Source organism: Cygnus olor, chromosome 1, assembly GCF_009769625.2.
Source record: "Cygnus olor isolate bCygOlo1 chromosome 1, bCygOlo1.pri.v2, whole genome shotgun sequence".
NCBI classification, from domain to species: domain Eukaryota; kingdom Metazoa; phylum Chordata; class Aves; order Anseriformes; family Anatidae; genus Cygnus; species Cygnus olor.
Window position 1 is genome coordinate 93,209,931 of NC_049169.1, and position 18,714 is coordinate 93,228,644.

At 36.4% G+C, this 18,714-nt stretch overlaps 1 long non-coding RNA gene across 1 annotated transcript; it reads left to right on the forward strand.

Moving 5' to 3' along the window:
- Positions 1-1,318: 1,318 nt before the first annotated feature.
- Positions 1,319-8,444, forward strand: LOC121063068. The gene is made up of 4 exons (XR_005815839.1): positions 1,319-1,392; positions 2,527-2,607; positions 5,264-5,413; positions 8,321-8,444. It is a non-coding gene; the product is annotated as an uncharacterized LOC121063068 (long non-coding RNA).
- Positions 8,445-18,714: the final 10,270 nt, after the last annotated feature.

Genomic DNA, 18,714 nt, shown 5'->3' on the forward strand with positions numbered 1-18,714 from the left:
CTTCCTTTCCCTCGGCACCTCTCATGACTTGTTCACTTCTCAGCTGTCTCTGCAGTGGCTAGTTTACTCCTCGGATGGGGCTGTCCTGGTTAAGTCCTCTGATACAGCCTAGTATGGTGCCAGCAACAGCCAAAACACCTGGATTCCTTAAGAGCTTAATGACTTGCAGTTTTCTACAGGTTATCCTGGTCAATAACAGTTGTTTTTTTTCTCCCTCGGCATGTAAAAATTTGATTATGTATTGTGTTTGTGCACTTGTTTAGAGACAATGATAAAATAGCTTAATCAACAGGTAAGCCGTATATTGAGAATTCTAACTATTTTAATGAGAGTCAAGGAGATGTGATTAATAAATAAGGGGAGTACATTTATTGGAGAATATGGAAATTTGTATACAATTAAAGTTCTAAATTAAAGAGTGGACTATTCTTAGTTACTGCATTATATCTGGTGAACTTCCTTAAACTATAATGTTTGTTTTACTGCACCTTGGAGTGTTGAAATCCCATTCAGACTTGTGGTAGCTCTTACCACATACGTAGCCTTGTGTAAATACCAGTTTATGCCTAAAAGTGCCTACTGAGTGTTGTTTCGCAGTCTGTGTAGTGTCTGTTTGCATCAGTTCTGCTCACGGTGGGTTGCTTTCCAAACTGCGCAAATAACCACTGTTATTGGTGCCGGTATCTTTGTTGGCAGCTTTTGCTAAGAAGTCAAAAGCTAAATTGGTTTGGGCATTAAACTTGGCTTGCCTGGAGAACAGGTACTGCTATGAGGAGACATCATGGAAGAACTTGTACTAACACTATTTGTCCTTCCTGTGTAAGCTTCTCTGCTGTGTTTTCTCATCTGTAGCTTATGCACATGTATTTCCTCGCAAATGTCATATTCAGCAAAACATATTACTGGAAAAAGAAGCAAATCCATGTACTTTCATGGATTCTACCAGTAATCTGACAGTTCTGTGTAACATGAATTCAACAGACCTTTTAAATGAAGTACATTGCCAAGGACTGAATCAGGGTTGTTCTTGGTGAATCTGTAGTTTAGCTAGCTATTCCATTGTTTTTTGTTTTGTATTGTCCATCAAGTGGATCAAAACCCACAATTTCTGTATTTTGATAATTATTTTAAATCTGAATTGAGACAGATGTATAAATTGTGATTGATTTGATTTTGGATGGGAATTTATGCAAAAAGATTGCTTTGGAAAGCCTAGAGGCTCAGTTTTGGCACAGTTTTTTTGGTTGTTCTAAAACTCTATCTATCTGGACTGCTGTCCAAAAGAAAAAAGAAAAAAAAGTTTAAATGTTTCACTTCTATTTTCCTGCAGGGTGATGTGACTCAAACAAGGTATTTTACCCCTCTGATGAGATAGGTGAAACCCTTAATCAAGTAAGTATAAGGTTTATTGACTTTGTCTATAGACTTAGTTAATTACACGTAGAAAAATTATATAGGTATTGGGTATGTTTCTGCAGACAAAGTGAAATAATTAGTCTGTATAATAAGTGAGTTTAAATTTAGAAGTGAACTCAGTTACCAACACTGGCAGAACATCATGACGAGTGATAGGGACCATCTTTTTTTCTCCTCTCCGATAGGAAATCTGTTTGGCTTTGTGCTGATCAGGGTAGCATCCAGTGCTGCTGAGCAGGTGAATCGCAGTTGTGAAATGGGAAGACACGTGCGTTCTTCTCCCCCTGCACCGCCCCAGAGTTGGAGGAGGGTGTCATGAGCTGTTCTGGAGTTTGTCAGGCAGACCGATTGGTTTTAGTTGTTAGACTAAAATAGCAAGTCATTTTAGCAAGACTAATCATGCCCATTAATAAACATGACTGAAAAACATATTCATTTCGTAAAGGATTTTGAAAGAGAATACACTTAAGTGGCTGTGTTAGTTTTGGATTGGTTGCAGTCCCTCATTTTATATCTTGAAAGCTACAGAAGACTATTTGTATCAACCCATCTTTTGGAATTTCTGAAAGCGTCTTTTTAGATAAAACAAAACAAACAAAATATATATATATATATATATACATATATATTTTAACCCATATAGACGTGTGTTACTAGGATGGTGGAAAGAAAGAATGTAGTCCGCGTAAATGTTTGGTTCTGTGAATTTACAAATAATATGTTTGAGCATAGCAAATAGGTGAAAGCCCTGTTTTTCTTGTTCTTTTTACTGTCATTTGTTTTTCAGATTTACTGTTGAATTCTGGAGGAATCTTTAAGGGATACTTTAAGAATCCAACAATCTCTATTAATCTGTGGTACAATTCAATTCCAAGAAAGAAACCACAACTTCTTTGCTAATGTATTTTTAGAATTAGTGCCAGAGTTTTTGTTGCTAGATCATTTTGTTTGATTAAAGTTCTCTGTTAGAAACAGGGAAGGCTGTTGGCATTAGACAAACGAGCAGTTGGCATTAGATGTTCAGGACATTATATGTAAATTTGCAGTTGTATTCAGGATGCTGTTTCAGCGTTTCAGTCTAAAACGAGGATTTTGTTTTCATAATTTCAGGGCTGGGATGCTGTTATCATAACATATAAAGAAGCTTTTCATCACAAAGATCCAGCTTAGAATCCATTTCCTGTGTGAAAGGTACAGGCTATGTTGTTGCTAGAACAGTGGCAGTGGGAGATAAGGTGCTTCATTTGTAAAACTGATTTCTTTGTGTCATCAGGCAAATATGTGTTACATGTACTTGTGGTGAAGTGTTCCATGTTTTTGTTGTTGTTTTCTTTGCTTTGGAAGAATACATTTAAATTTGGGAACAAGTACTTTTAATATGCATAGGACTCAGGTATCTATTTTAAAAAATCACACACTACATTGCAGTGAGTTGAGAGTACAGTATTCAACTACCCTCCCCCCCCCAAAAAAAAAAAAAAGGGATACTGCAGGGTAGAGTAATAATAATCTGTCTTTTTTGTAGAAATCAAGAGACCCTGAATTAAGATTCTACTTTTGACGAAATCCAAATATTTTACTGTGAACAGTCATATTTTCTAAGCAGCATTATTCCTTCTTACAGATCACATCATGCAAAAAACATGTAATAATAAGAATGATGATGTCTGTAGTTCCAGACAATGTTAAGCTGCTTATTATTGATATCTAGTTGTACCGTTCATTGAAAACATTCATGCATGACAGACTGATGGAAAAGAAAATTTTGATTACATTTTTCCCAGGGAATTCCCATTGTGTTGATATTCTGTTTGACTAAGTAAAGTTTTTCTCTTAATATTTTTAAAGAGAAGTGGACGGATGTGTTCTCCTTATATGATTGAAACAGTACATGCTAATTATTTTGGCATGATGTTGAATTTCACGTTTGTATTGTTTATCAGTCTGAAACTTTTTGGATCATCGTTTTTATTATTGTCTGTTTTTCTCGAGAATGATTTGTTTTTTTCTTTTTTTTTTCTTCTTCTCTGAGTCAAGCCTTCTGTTTTCCTGTGATTACATGTTTCAGTTTTAGATTTTCCTTTTTGGACAATGCTTTCCACTGTGTTAAGACCATTTGGCATGTTTATAAGCATTGTTTCTTACTAGAAACAATATTATTTAGAACATTTTGGGCTTAGATGTTGTGAAATAAAGGTTGGTATTGATTAATGTGCTTAGATTGAATATATATGGGTACCTCTGATGAGGGAAAAAATGCAGTGGATGTTTTTAGCAGTAGTAAATATTCTTTGCAGTTAGACTACTTTGAGGTTAATGACCAAAAGCTCCAGGGCTTTTGCAGTAGTTAAGTATATATATTTCCTTTTTATGGCCTAGGTCTTCAAAAATTCATCTCCTTTTAAAATGTCGTGGCCATAAACCACAGCTAGTCTGACTCTGCCTGACATAGCTTACTCTATTACACAACTTTGGAGTCCTCTGGGAACTTGTCTTTTGGGTCTTTGCTCCTGGTGTCAGCTTCAAAAAGTCTCCAGACTCCTCAATTATGGATGTTTTATTAAAATAGATTTGTTTCACAGTGTTTCACTGGTTTCTTGTTTGCATTCATCTCTGAGCTTAGCATCTGACTGCCAGATGCTAAGAAAGAAACGGGGGGCTGCAGGTTACATTTTGTTGTGGATATCAACCACCTTCTACGTTAGACGCAATATGGTTACTAGGTTGTTAGGATTATTTATGTGAGTGTATAAAAACATCACTTTTAAGTGCAAAATTCATCCACAAAATCATGTACTCAGTTAATCTCTGCGAGTACTTACAAGTATGTATTGCAAGGATCCACCATGCAACTTGACCGCTGCTGTAAGAGGGCTCCAATTGTACTGTTAAATCCTATCTACATGGCAGGGTTTTTCAGGTGCAAAATTGGTTTAATGATTAGTTCCTAAAAATAATTTTGACAGTATTATTTTGCTGAATATTACGTGTGGGGAGAGGTAAAGTATGTTTTTCTTTTTCCTTTTTTTTTTTTTTAATTATTTAAAGCAATCCTGTTTAAATAAAAGTAAGCAGAGGTGATTTTCCATTTAAAATCTGTTTACAGTCATGCACTGTTGTCATTTCCTGTTCTCTCTTTTTTATTAGATTGCTGTGAGGTCTCCTTCTCTCTAGTTTGTGAATGGCCCCATGGTTCTCTAATGTGTTCACTTTTTTTGGCCTTTTATTTTTTTTTTGGGGGGGGGGGGGGGGGGTGGGTGGGGCCGGGAAGGGGTGTGTGTGTGTGTGTGTGGAGTGTGTTTCTTCCCTTGACTCTGCAGTCTGTCTTTTTTTTTCTGAGAATGGGTTTCTAATCCATGGTTTTAGAGACAGTGATCTGGAGTAGTTTCCAGGATCCAAGCAGTGGTGCATTTTGAGGAGGTTTTGAGGAAGCAGAAAGGAGAAAAGCCTTTGAAGTCGTTTGAGTATTTTAATTAGCACTGAGCATATGCATATATTTTGGGGAGACTTTGGAGGTTGGCAAATGACAAACAAAGGCAGAGTAGTTGCTAGCAGATCCTTGTTTCTGGTTTATTAGTATCTGTCGTTAGAGGCTTACCTGCTGTCTGGCCCTTTGTGATCGTGTCGGCTGGAAAGGGTTCTCTGGCCTTTCACACTTCCCTAGTTAACGTGTGTATATTCTGCTTTGGAGTCATCATTTTTCCATAGCCAAAATTTCTCTGCTGTGACCCTTCTCTTATACACCTGAGCACTCTTCCTTTTCAGATGCTATTCTCTTATCTTTTTTGATTGCTTTTTCCCACCTGCTTGAGATTTCATTTATTTATTTATTTCCCTTAATTTTCAGTTTTGCATCATTAGAGATCAACTTGCTTGGAGTTGTTTTCCAGCTTAGGCAGAATGATTAGCATGATCTTTCTGAGATGGAACACGCCCATAAGATCGACAGTGTTCTGTGGGATCTTCCAGATACATAACAAGTGCATAGGATTCCACAGTAAGTAATACCCAATGCCACTACCATAGGCCTCAGCTGTACTAATTTGGCCTAGAGCAAATGTAAAAATACATGGACCATGACTTACATAGCTATGCTATACTACTGTGTGTCTGCCTACTTTTAAAGCAAGTTAATACTGATTAAATCCTGTTTAGCATATTTCCATTTTTAGGGTTATAATAACCCTTTGTTTTGGCTATGCAAATGTATTTCCATTTTGTATGTCAGAGGATATGTTGCCAGTTTTATGTTGGCTTTATGGTTTTGTTCTGGCATCAATGGAAACAGAGATATTCATAATGTGGCAGAAGGCCAGCCACTACAAATTAACCTATTAAAGTGCTTTGATCCTGTTTTGGAATTGACAGATGCTTTGTGTAATAAAACAATTGCACAGATTATTCACTCATAGTAACCCCAAAGCTGCAGTTTCTGTAACACTGAAACACAAGCTGGTAGATGTCAGTAACCTTGCCATTTTTGATGCTCAGTAAGAGTGAAAGGTCGTAAGACTGAGCTGTATAGGGAACCTGTGTGTAGGGCGGGGAAAATTTGGTTAAAAACAGTTTTGGAGGCAACGATCCGTCTGTGAGTTTCTTGTAAGAATAGTTATGTCTTAAAATAGGCTGTAAAAATGTAAGGTATGAATAGTAAACAATATTTAGCTGTATTTTACATACAGAATTGATTTGTTCTTGACAGTTTGATCAATCTGAAGTTATGTAAGTGGCACCTGCTAGTTAGTAATTCTGTCCTGGTTGCCTGTGTGTTTCTCTCTAGAATCACATTCTGTCCGACAGGACGTACTATGTGAGATGGTGATAGGCAGCTTTGGAGTTTTTGTTCTACTCTTATTTAAATCTTATTGCTCCGTAGATGAGCAGCCTTCAACTACTAACTTCATGAGTGATGACCGAGTTAAAGTCCAATAATAAAGTGAGATATTTTTGCTGAACTCATAATCTGTCTGCTTCAAAATTACTTCCATTTGTGATCCCCTTTTGGCGAGTATTCTTGTCACTAGACTCAAATAAGGTCTTGCTAATGAATGTAAGAAAGAAATTTTGACGTGTCTTCTGAAATTCTCTTCCATTTGTAACAAGCATGTTGAATTCATAAGCAACAAAGGTGAAACACTGTGCTCCTTTGGTATTGGGACAGTTTGTTTTCCTTTCTATGTAATAATTTGCTTTTCCATTTTGTGATCAAAGAATTTACCCTGCTGTGTTTGTGCTCACCTTCTCTGAAGACCTTCATATGCAAGTAACAGTAGGCTCTGTATTATATTTAAGCCTCCATCAGTGCTTTTCTGTGAGTCTCCTGCGGAAAGTACTGCTTTTATTAAAGCTGCTTTTTACTATCCCTTTTTGATATGTAATGCTTTAACCTTTTATCCAGGCTTTCTCAGGAATATTTAAAAATTCCCCTTTCTATTAAAAATGTGCATTTGTTAAAACTGAAACCACTTTTAGGAAAGAATGCCATAGATGAATTAAACGTCACAAAGTAAGGAATAATTCAAAATGATGCATGGGTATATTACACAGAAATATTTAATATTTTTAAGTGCTCTAATGAAAATTACACTGATAACATCAATATGTCTGCTGCCTGAAATGGTAGTTTTGTGGTTTTCTAGTTCAGATAGGTGATACACACTCAGACTTTCTTTCCAGCTTTCTTTGGATTAGATTACCCCCTCCCACACCCAAAAGACAAAAATAAAAATCCATCTTGTGTAGTTCTACAAGTTAGAAAACAGTCCCCCTCTTTTGCTTATATTTTCAAGCTTGCATTTTTGTGTCTCACAATTATACTTTCTGTATGCTGGCTGTGTTTCTTTTCCAGTTCTTGCTGCAGGCATTCATTTAGGATCTGTTAAAACTGTGACTATATGTACCCTTACCTACTATTTTCTTTTTTTTTTCTCCTGTATTTTTTTTTATTTAACACATAAAAAAAATATGAGAATAATAATAATACATTTTTAAAAAGTGCTAAATGACAGAGGGAACTCCAAGGTCAAAAAATAGGGGGGAGGAGGTGGTCTGTTGTGGAGCAGATATTCCTTGCAGCCCGTAGAGGACTCATGCTGGAGCAGGTAAACATAGCTGAAGGAACCGCTACCTGTGGAGAGGCTCATCCCAGAGCACTTTTCTTCTGAAGACCTGTAGACCATGGAGAACTCATGCTGGAGCAGAGGACAAGTGTGAGAAGGAAGGAGCAGAAGTGAGAAAAAGCTGTGTGCATCCTACGTCTTAAAGTTCTACAGTTTTTTTAAAGTGCTTTAGGAGAAAAAGGAAACGATTGGTTTGCTCTGTTTCTGCCCGTGTTAATTTAGTTTAACACTTCCTGGCTTTGTGTTTGGACAGACAGCAAATAATTGCTTCCTATTTGTCTTTTCAATTCCATAGTGATTTATATATCTTTAGTGTATTAACTTTCAGCATCTGTTTTCTTGGCTGAAAAGTCTTAATTTTTTTAATCATCCCTCGTGTAGAATTCGCTTTGTACCTTAGTCACTGTTGCTTTTTCTTTACCTTTTCAGTTCTGCCATCTCCTTTTTGAGCTGGGGATGTGGAATAATGATGTGAACTGAGAAGAGTTGTGTTGTTAAGCCCTGGTTTTATACATGATATATTTATGTTATTCTTTGCTTTTCTGTCTGTTTCTTTCCTAATTATTTTGATTACTCATTCAACCCTCATTTTTGCTGATTGGCATAGTTAAGTCATCAAAACACTTGCTGCACTGCTTTTTGTCTTTTTATTCCAAACTAATTGGTGTATTTTAAGCTTCAAGCTGAAGCACAGGTAGATGCATATGGTAAATTAATGACTTCCTTCTGTTATAAAAAATGCATTGATATTATTTATTGCCTTTTTATTTTTTTTTTATTTGCAGGAAGATGCTTCTAGTTTCCTTAGGCTCCTTGAAGAGACAGATATCTGGATATTTAACTTGAAAGAAAGATGGACAGACTCTTACAAATAACAATCCTCTGAATAGCTGAAAGTAGGTTTTGAGGTATTGAATATTTTGGTTTGATATTACTGGTGTTCAGTTTCACTTTATGCATTTAAATTTGTAATCCAGTTAGTGTAATTCCCTTCTGTCATGCATGTTGCGTTCTCGTTTAATTCAGTATTTTTTTGCAGTCATTTAGAAATAGGCAAGACAATGGTTTAGCAGTAAATATGCTCTTTTTAAAACACTTTAAAAGTTCATGTGGGTGGTGCCTTTTTGGGATTGGTATTTTGGCATGCTTTGAGGGGAAGTGGTGTTTGAAGAAACTGTGAGCCTTTGAACACAGTGTACTATGTCAGTAAGGGTGTGACCTGAGCCACACATTGCACGTGCCCCTGGGAATTGGAGATTTTCCATTTGTAGTAGCAGCCCTGTGTTAGACTGTGTTTTGTGCTGACAACGAACCAGGGTAAGGCGGGCTGTAGAGTACTGACTGCAGAGTTAGTGCAGGTCGTGGCCAGGAGAGATGATGGGGATATTGTTCTCAGCTGGGTTTGTGTGATCAGATTTAAAGAAAAATGTGAATGGCATTTCTTACAATACATTCAATTTAATTTTGGAAGGGCTGGTGCTCGGTGTTTCTGTGGTTTGGGGAAGAAATGAAGCCCAAAAGTTTATGCCAAGGATTTGGTTAGTGTGTGTCAAGCTCAGTGTTTTGCTAGGTGATGTGCCCTCTCCTTGGCTGTCTAGGTAGGTGAGATACAGGCCACACTTCTGACTTCTTTGAGATGCTTTTCCAGTAACGATGCGTAGACTGACCAATAACTGTTTATTATTTCATATTGTCAGTGGATGATTCAAGCTATAGCGTGAATAAAGAAATTGCTTGGAATTGGTAATTTCTCCATCACCGCCACCCTGTTCTTCACAACAGAAGGCCAGGAAGAGGGTTTTCAAAAACACTCTTGATCAGGACAGAGTTTAAGAATATAAATTCTGTGTTGTCATTAATTGTGTTTCAGCTGTGCTAGCCATCACCACCGATTTCTGTCATTGATCAGGTTAACACTTTGTCTGTTCTGGTAACTTTGAAATGGCTCGTCTCAGGACAGTTTCAGCTGCTTTGTGAGCAGCAGAGCTTTTAATTCCCAAACCTATTATGATATTACCCAGTAATCTGCATTACAGTTTCAATTCATTCCTTTGGTTCTTAGAATTTTAGTTGGTTTTTGGAGTAGCTTGCGTATAATAGGTGCTGAAGGATGGCTACTTCATATTCAGCCTGTATACTTTTAGTACCTTAATAACTAGGTCTAGTGGGTGGCATCCCTGCCTATGGCAGGGGGGTTGGAGTTAGAGGATCTTTAAGGTTCCTTCCACCCAAGCCATTCTATGATTAATTAATGCAAATGAATGTTCAGAATTGACAAGTAATATTGTTTATGATTTTTTATTCTCTCAAGACCGACAATTGTATTTTACTGCTCTATGGCTAGAAGATTTCACTGTAGTTCACAGAAGACTTAAAGAGGCTTTGTCTATCCAAAGTTAACTCCTTGCACAGCTGTCAATTGCTTTTCCTTGTTGTAAGCAGTTTAAACGTGTTACTAGCTTTTGTGCATATGAAAGTGTACGCATATACAGAATACTCAGAAGTTCTAAGTGGGAGTCTGTAGTTGCTTCAAGTCCTCTCTACATCAGAGAGAGAAGAATAACACGAGTGCTGCTCATCCTCACCATCTTTGCTCCTTCTCTGTAGAAAGAAATACCTCTAAATGAAAGTCCTTTTCTTCTTTTTTTTTTTTTTAATGTATTGGTTAAAGTCTTAGACAGTATGAAGTCAGACAAAAATGCAAGCTATTTGTATGCATTCTGCTTGCTTTTAGCACTCACTGCCATTTAGCCTGAAGGCAAAAGACTATTGACAGTTTTGCACCTGTGTTTTTCCTTGAAAAATGTACTGGGAGAGACAAGGAGGGAGCCATCTTGTTTCTTCTGGAATTTGGTAACTCTCAGCCACTTAAAATATTCAGGAAGTTTCTGTGTGAAAAGGCTTATAATGTGGAAATACTTACATTATGTGAGGAAATCATTACTGTATTTCCCCAGATAAAATAATTCCAACACAAAGCTTGAAAACAGAAATGGAGATATAGGCATATTGTGTTAAATGAGGACACCCTCTGTCCTGCCATCTCTTGAAGGAAGTGACTTTAAATGGTGTAAATTTTACCCTGGATCTGGGCCTGACTTCAGGCTTGTTTTCTGCTGCTGAAGGGCATATTTATTTTAAGGACAGTTGGGTTAGGAAAATTGTTGGACTGCTGAAACCTTGTAGCAATGGAAAAAGCATAAATCATTGAAAAACTGCTCAGCCTAATTCAGCAAAATGTGACATTAACTAGTATTCTTTTGCCAGTAAAAGCTATATCCACACAGGGATTTTTTGGAAGTATAACCATGCCAAATATTGTGTGTCTGAGTCTCTGCCACAGCAGAAAAAAAAAGGTTTTTGTATTTTCTCCTCTAGTCGACCTCCTGGAGGAAGACAGAGATTCAGTGAGTATAAAATCCTCAAAGAATCAACTGCAGAAATAGGCAATGGTGCTTTATGTAGAAAATAAACTATCACTATGGTATCACAAGTGGATCTGGATGAGCTTTGAAGCACCCCCTGCTTACCTCAGGCTGAGTAAACCACCAGGCAGTTGTCCAAGCATAGCAGGCTTGGTAACTCTGCCCAGAATTGAAAGGGGAGAAGTAAATGATGAAACTTTTACTCTGGAAAGTACGCTGTCTATGCCAAAAGTTTCTTTCCTTCCCCATGTGGAAGTTGTATAGCAATGGAATTATGCTGTCAGTGTTTCAGCCTCTGAATTGTGGGATTACTCTAGCTATTGACTCTTAGTTCAGGGCTGAACGATGCTGCGGGCATTGAAAGGAAATATTAATGGAGATTTGGCTCTCTGCTAACAGTGCTGGCATGAAAAACTCGGGCACACGGCACTGTGATTTGTAGGTAAATGAGGAAAAACAGCTCAGATCCTGCAAAGTGTGTGCAAAGAGAGAATAGCCACACATGGCTGGATATGATTAGCGCTAATAATTCAAATGAAATAAACAGAAGAGTTTAAGCAATAATCCTCATAATCAAATTGTTGTTATATACGTGTAGTTTATTACACAGAGTTATTGCAGATAAAACTGCTGAGTCCAGTCCTCTCTAGGATACAGATGTCATTACAGCATGGAAACAATACTGATTTTTGCAACTGATAATACCTCTGCAACTGGCAGAACAAATAACGTTTTGTTTTGAATTAATGATGCACATAGTTGTGGACTTCTAACACACTTTTTCTAATATCATGCCCTTTTAATTTAGATGAGCCACACTAGCAAGTTTCCCAAAGCAAAATTTCAATTTCCCCCATAAAAGTATGTAAAAAGATGGGAATAATTGTGTATTTATTGTAAGTTCTTTCACTTCTGCCATATGTCTTGAGAATTATGAAAGATGTGGAATTGCTGTCTTTTTGCAACTTGAAAATCATCATAAAGTGCAAATCAACAGATCCCTAACCTAAATTTTGCTACATTTCTCAGTTTAGGAAGAACCAATACTCTTGTCTATCTGCACTTACCCAAAAGGAGCCCACGTTCCCAAGACAGAAATATTTGGCTTAGTGATCACCTTTATTTAAGGTCATTATCTTCATCTTTGTTATTTTGCTGGTATGTTACTGTTCTCTGGGCAAATCTTTGCACTGGCTAAGGTGCTGTAGCAGAATTACAGTCTTCCAAAATGTCAGTGAAAATGTAGGCCCTTGTCAAAGATTAATTCATTTTCAGCATTTTCTTTATCAATTTCAATAAGGAGTGCAGCTTTTTGTAGGCTTGACCAAGAATATAATTTCCTTTAATATGTGTGAAGCTATTTGAACATTATTCAGATGTGATTTTTTGAGGTGTTTGCTTCTTCTCCACTGCAACACACATTTTTTCTCTAAGCTTTATGCCTGAGAGTAGATACTATTTTTAGATTGCATCTGGGTCGACTGCTTGAGTACCAGGTCCTGTTCAGTGGGAAGAAGATAAACTTAATGCTAGACTAAACAAGATTTTGGTGACAGGCCAGTCAGATAATAAAGCAATAATGTCAGCAAACAAAGGGAATTTTCTTTTTTTCATCCTCTGCTCTCCTGTCGAGTTTCAGCAGAATTTCAGTTTCTTTAATGAATATCATCTTGATGTTTGAGCTTTGAAGTGTATCAGTGAACGGTCTGCACCTTTCAAGAAAATCAGGGTGGCCAGGCTTTCCAACTAATACATTCTTTTTGTTGCTTCCTTTAGGAAGGCTGTCCAGTGTTCTTCTCTGGTTTTCATCTGGTTTGGTTCACCTGCAGAAGTGGAAGAAGCACCAGAGGTATCTGCTTGGTGGTAGTGGCGGCTGTGGGGACAGGCAGAATCTGTCTCAGTCACAATGCAGAGGCTTTTTCAACTCAACTTGTAGTTTTTTTTTGTCAGAGGAGTTTCTAGTCATTCATTTGAGACAACATGCACAAATGCCTTTTTTCCTTGAAATTTAATGAATTTTATTTCTGCTGCCCCTTGCTTAGGTTTGGCAACCGTCTTCTTGCTGCTTTATGACGGTGATGATTCTAAATCTTTTGTATCATGTGGCATTGTGCATGAGTAAGGCACAGGTTAAAGGATTGTGCAAGCAGCTTAAAGCCTGATGGTTAGCTGTAAACACGTTCATGAAAAATAGAATTACCAGCAAATCTTCTAGTAAGCTAAAATTCCCTAGCTTTTACTGTTACAATGCCAAATGACTTTAGCCTAAGGCAATAAAAAATACTTGCAGCTTAATCATCTATGATCAAAACTGAGGCAATGGCATTTACTAGCAGTCTGACAAAATAATTCTCTTGTTGGACTGGTGAAATTTTCTAATGTAAAACATACCAGAATATCTATTAGTGAATTCTTAAACAATTGTTAATACTATGCCTCAAAGAAATGGCATCACACTAGTGTGTCTAGCACAGCGTTTTACAGGACAGGTTCTCCCTCTGACAACTGGACAAGAAGCAAAACTTCTGATGGCTCTGTAGAGATTTTAGTAAAAATATTTAGGAAACTGCTACATGTCCTATAATGTCTCAAAAGTTGTTAGCATGCATTATTTTTCTTTTCAGCTTGTTTATAAAATATATATATATATTTTATTTGAATCAGAAGGTACAGCCTAGCAGTTTATTTTGACAAATGTCTAGTTCTTTAGACAAAGATAGGGTAAACATCAATCTCAAAATCATATTAATTTCATTTTGCATTAATAAATTGATGGTTTTGAGGTGATGATTGAACTTGTTCTAACAGCCTAGCCGCAAGTATTTTCTTACACTAAATGAGAAAAGGATGTAAGGATATGTAGCTGAAAAAAGTCTTTCTGTCTGTCCATGGATGGCTTCTCTCCATTTTCAAGAGAAGGCAACTGTTTCTGGGACCAAACTGTCAGGCTACAGCATACGGATGTATCAAAGGTTCACTTTGTTTTTCAAATCCACCCTTTTATTCAAATATTGCTTGAAATTTAACATTAAAAGTAGCTCTATATATATATTGCTTATACCATCATATCAAAAATAGTTTTTTTTTCCAAGCTCTTTTCCAGTTTCCTAATTCTCCTGTCGTATATAACTTCCTGTGTCTTGAGATTTTCAGGATTCATTGCCATGTGTTCTGTTTTCTCACCACGTTATTCAACTACTCTATTCAAAGAGCACAAACTATCCTGTACAGTGAATGAGGCAGGTTTCCTGTGGGAATTTGGCTTAGTAGTATTTGATCACAATAGATTAAGGGTGTGTGTGACCCTTGCTGTTACTAACTTCTGATTTCTTGACTTTGCAAGCTAATACTAATTCATTTAGGTTTTTATGTGATAAAATCCTTGCCTAGTTACCTGTTTGTCTGAGAAATGTATATTCTCTTAGAATCTCCGTGTTTTTGCTGCTAGCTGGGCTATGTTGTATTTCGTATAAAGACATGATGTAGCTATTATTGGAATCTGGTAAAATATACAGTGTCAACCTAGACGTGAGTCAAGTGCTCAGTGCTTGGCTGATTTATTTTATTTTTCCCTTCCCTCCCATTTTTCCCTTGAGAATTATTTCAAGAAATTACTGGGTATGTGGGTTTATCACACAAGCCTGCTGACTAAGGTTAGGAAAGCTTGAAAAGCTGAGTTGAGCCTCTCCCTTGGGGATATGTAAACCTTTTGCCTCCCTCATATTTGATTCTGCTAGTCACAAGAATAACATCTTCAAAAGAGAAAGTTCACGGATGATGAACATCGGGATGTTTTGTCTGAAGAGGTAACCATAATATAGGATCTGATATTTCACAATAGACTAGAAAAGATTGAAGGGGGAAGCATAGACTGCTTGGAGCTTCATGTGTCAAATTTTTATATTTATGTAATAAAAAAAAATCAAATATGTGGATTTTTCTGATTAAATATATGTTCATTTTCTACATTTTTTATGTCTTATGTCAGATGTAATCATGATACTGTGTCTGCTAGTGCTCTCTTTTTTGTTAAATTGAATCCATTGCTATTGTACTGTTTGAGATTTTTTTTTTAACCTCTGTTACCAAGTGTTTAAGATCGATAAAATACTCATATTCCCAATGTGGTTTTATTCCTGGCTTAAAAGTGAGCCATGTACTTAAGGAAAAACTAGCATTGAACGGTGAATTTAGTTTAGTTGAAGTTTGTTCAAAAGGGAATTTGGCCATTTACTTGTCATGTATGCCATTTTCCACTTGCAGTTTACTACTAAAGTTGTTTCGTAGTCTGACAATAGGTAAATTATGTGAAAATAAGCAGATACCAAGGTGAGAAAAGATTGTAAATTAATGTCTTTGCAAAACTAAAGCTGAAAACTATGTAAAAATAGATTTATACATGCAAATGGTGATGTAATGACATAAAAAGTTTTTTTTTAACTCATCAGTTATTGTGAAATCTCAGAAGGGGGTGTAGCTGGAAAGTCATGTTAATGACACTTAATGAGAATTTGGAACTTTTCAGTTAAACATCAGTTTGATATACTTTTAATTCTCAGCCAAATTTATGATTCTATGAATGAGTAAAGTTTGATTTGTTATAGTGGTATTCCTGATAGAGATACTTGCCTCATTTTACTAGTAGCATGTCTTTCATTACTCTCTTTTTTTTTTTTTTTTTAAGCTTTGTAAACTCATCAGACTTGTATGTATGCTAAGTAGATTAATTTCCACTTGGGTGGAAAGAATGCGAAGAGCATAATCTGTACTAGGTTGGAACAGGGGTCCCAACCAGTTTCTTGTCCCTGGTAGTGACTACGAGAAGCATACTTAATTCAAACTTGTGATATTTTTTTTTCTCAGAGGGACTTCCAGACCTAGATGTTGTTTTGTCAAGTACTCTCATCAGTAATCTTTTCTCTTCCTTGAAAAGATTCTTTCCTGAAGAAGCTAAGGTAGGATTTTGGAAAGAGATGGTAAAAGTCAATCCCTGTTGTCACTTTCCAATCCAACTGTTTGGAAAGAAATATCAAGAATGCTTACAAGTAGAAAATTTTAATTAGTCATTCAATCTCACGAATGAAGAAGCTGAGATATTTCAAAGTGATGATCTGTTCTTAAAAGCCAGCATCTATTCCAGTTGCTGATTCTTATTCTCATGCTTCTTCTCTATTTTCCATGCTATATATATTGTTCCAGTGTATTTAAAACGTGTGCATTTCTTTTGTCCCATGTGTACCAGTTGTCCACTATGTTAATTCTTACAGGGAAAAATTGCTTCACTGTCTTTTGAATTCAAGCATTGCCTCTGACACTGAACCCTTGACTGTTACCCAGTTTTTCTGTCCTTGCCTGTCCTTTCAAACTTGCTTGGTTTAGAGTCATCTGGGAAAAATACGACTGTTCAGAAAGAGGATTACAAATGCATCTTTTTGATTCTTGTCTCTTAGTTATCTCTTCAGGGACCTGTTGTCTTTCACCATGTTTTCTGAGGTTCCTTAACAGATTTAACGGAGGATTTGGTGAAAGACTTCTCAAAATAAACATATAAATTAACAACATTGTTATCTACAAGTCAGCTTCTTCAAAACCTTACAGATATCATAGTAATGCCTTGTCCATGCTTTTTTACACTTCCTCGTGATTTTTCTATTACAGAATCCAAGCTTTCAGGCCTGTAGTTCCCTGCAGCTTTCCTGAATACGTGTTTTTTGTTGGTTTTATTTTTATTTATTTAACAGATGTCACATTTTTTATTCAGGTTATCAGATACCAAGCCAATTTTAGCTACATACAATGATTAATAGTTTAGCCTTTTCATCCTTAAGTCATTTCAGAACTCTTGGGTGAAAATAGTTAGGTTTTGCTGAACTGTGTTACAGTTCATTTTGTCACTTTTTTTTAACGAACCTTTAAGAGAAGGACTCCTGTTGGAGAGGCCTCTGTGAAAACCAGTACCAAGAAGTCATATAGCTTTGCTGCAGATGCGCGTATCTTCTGTAAGTGTTCCTTTTTCTCATTTATCAGTTGGCCGTACATAATCTCTGGCAGGCTTCCTACTCCTGATGTATTTGAAGAAAGATTTATTATGAGTTCTGCTTCCATGTGTTAGCTGCATTTCAAACTATTTGTCCAACTGTGGTTTTGATGTTGTTGTTTTTTACAGTTAAATCTGTTACATTTTTGTATTTTTTTTTATATTTATACTGATCATTAGGGCACTATGTCAGTGTTATGTAACATTTTCCCTTATTTTCAATAATTTTATTTACTGTATTGTTTGTGAATGAAGCTTTCTTTTTCCAGGCAGTATGTATGGACCCTGTGCTTTTCAGAATAGTATGCTTAAGTAATTTGCACTTTACATGCAGGTAAGTACTTTTCAGCCTTTATCAAAGCTGTAGGAGTGTTTAATATAGTATGTTATGGTTGCTGTTACAAGGAAACTGCTCACAAGTAAATTTTAAAATCAGAACCTCCATGCAACCCATGTCCAGGAGTCCCATTGCCTTCTCTTGTGGCTAACCTAACAGTCAGTTGTTCCATGAAACAGTCACAGATAAGGTCTAAAAACATAGCTACTGTGTTACATACATTTAGGATATTTGTCCAAACAGAAATAACTGAAGTCTGATTACTGTTATATTTTGTTCTTAGACAAAGACTATTTATGTACTGGTATTTGTGCCAATGTTTTCCCTTGATATTGTGCTTAGATGTCTTTCTGTAAGTCAAGCAGAGGATAGAAATGGCTTTCAGTTTTGTTCTCCATTGCTTTGAGGATACAGAACTTCTGCATCTTCATCTATAATAACATTGACACTCTGTGTCATCTTCTGCACCTGCTGGATTTCTTGCATTCTTTGATGTAAAATCTTGTTTGTGACCTTTTTGATTTTAATATGCCACCAGCCCAATTCTTTTAAGGTTCAGGTGAAACCTGCCTCTTATACGAGATCGTTTCATTCCAGAACTGTTCTCAGATTATGTTCCTGGCATTATTATCTCAGAGAGATGCTAAAACTCTTCATTTATCTTCATTTTACCAGTCTTGCATTGTATAAACTATGCAAGATCTCTCAAATCACACTGCTGTATATCTGTGTTTTCATATTGTGGTGGAGGAATTAGTTGGCATGACACTGAGGAGCTTGCTAAGCTGGGACAGTTCTTTGTGTAATATTAGCATAGCAGGACTAGTGCAATTTAATACCAGCCTTTTGTACTAATTAGATGTAGGTAGGTATTTAGTTATACCAACATAAGTGACCTACCTGGTCATACTCACATATTTAATTTACACCAACTGTGGAGTAGAACATAACTAAGAGCCTCGAATATTGAAGAATTTCCACAAGAACACTTTCTTCTACTTGCTTTTGGCTTGATACATTCATTATTAATTAAAATCTCAGGTGTTAGCGCTTATGATATCGTTTGTTGTCACTGAGAATGAAAGGAATTCTGAAATGTCATTGGTAGTGGAATTAGAGTACATACATCAATACACATTAAACTTAGTCTTTGAAACAGATTTTCTGGCGTAATTCATTGTTGAGAATTATGAAGCTTGTTTTCTCCAAAAAAGGCAGTGGAATCTGCATGTCATTTACGGGTTATCAAATTATTTTTGCTGATAATATAAAACAAATAATCTGAGATCTTGAGAAACTGAGCTCTTGAGTTTTGGTCGTAAGTGTTGCTTCTTTTAGTAGCATGTTGCTAGATAAGGAATAATGAGGTTGTGATAGTCT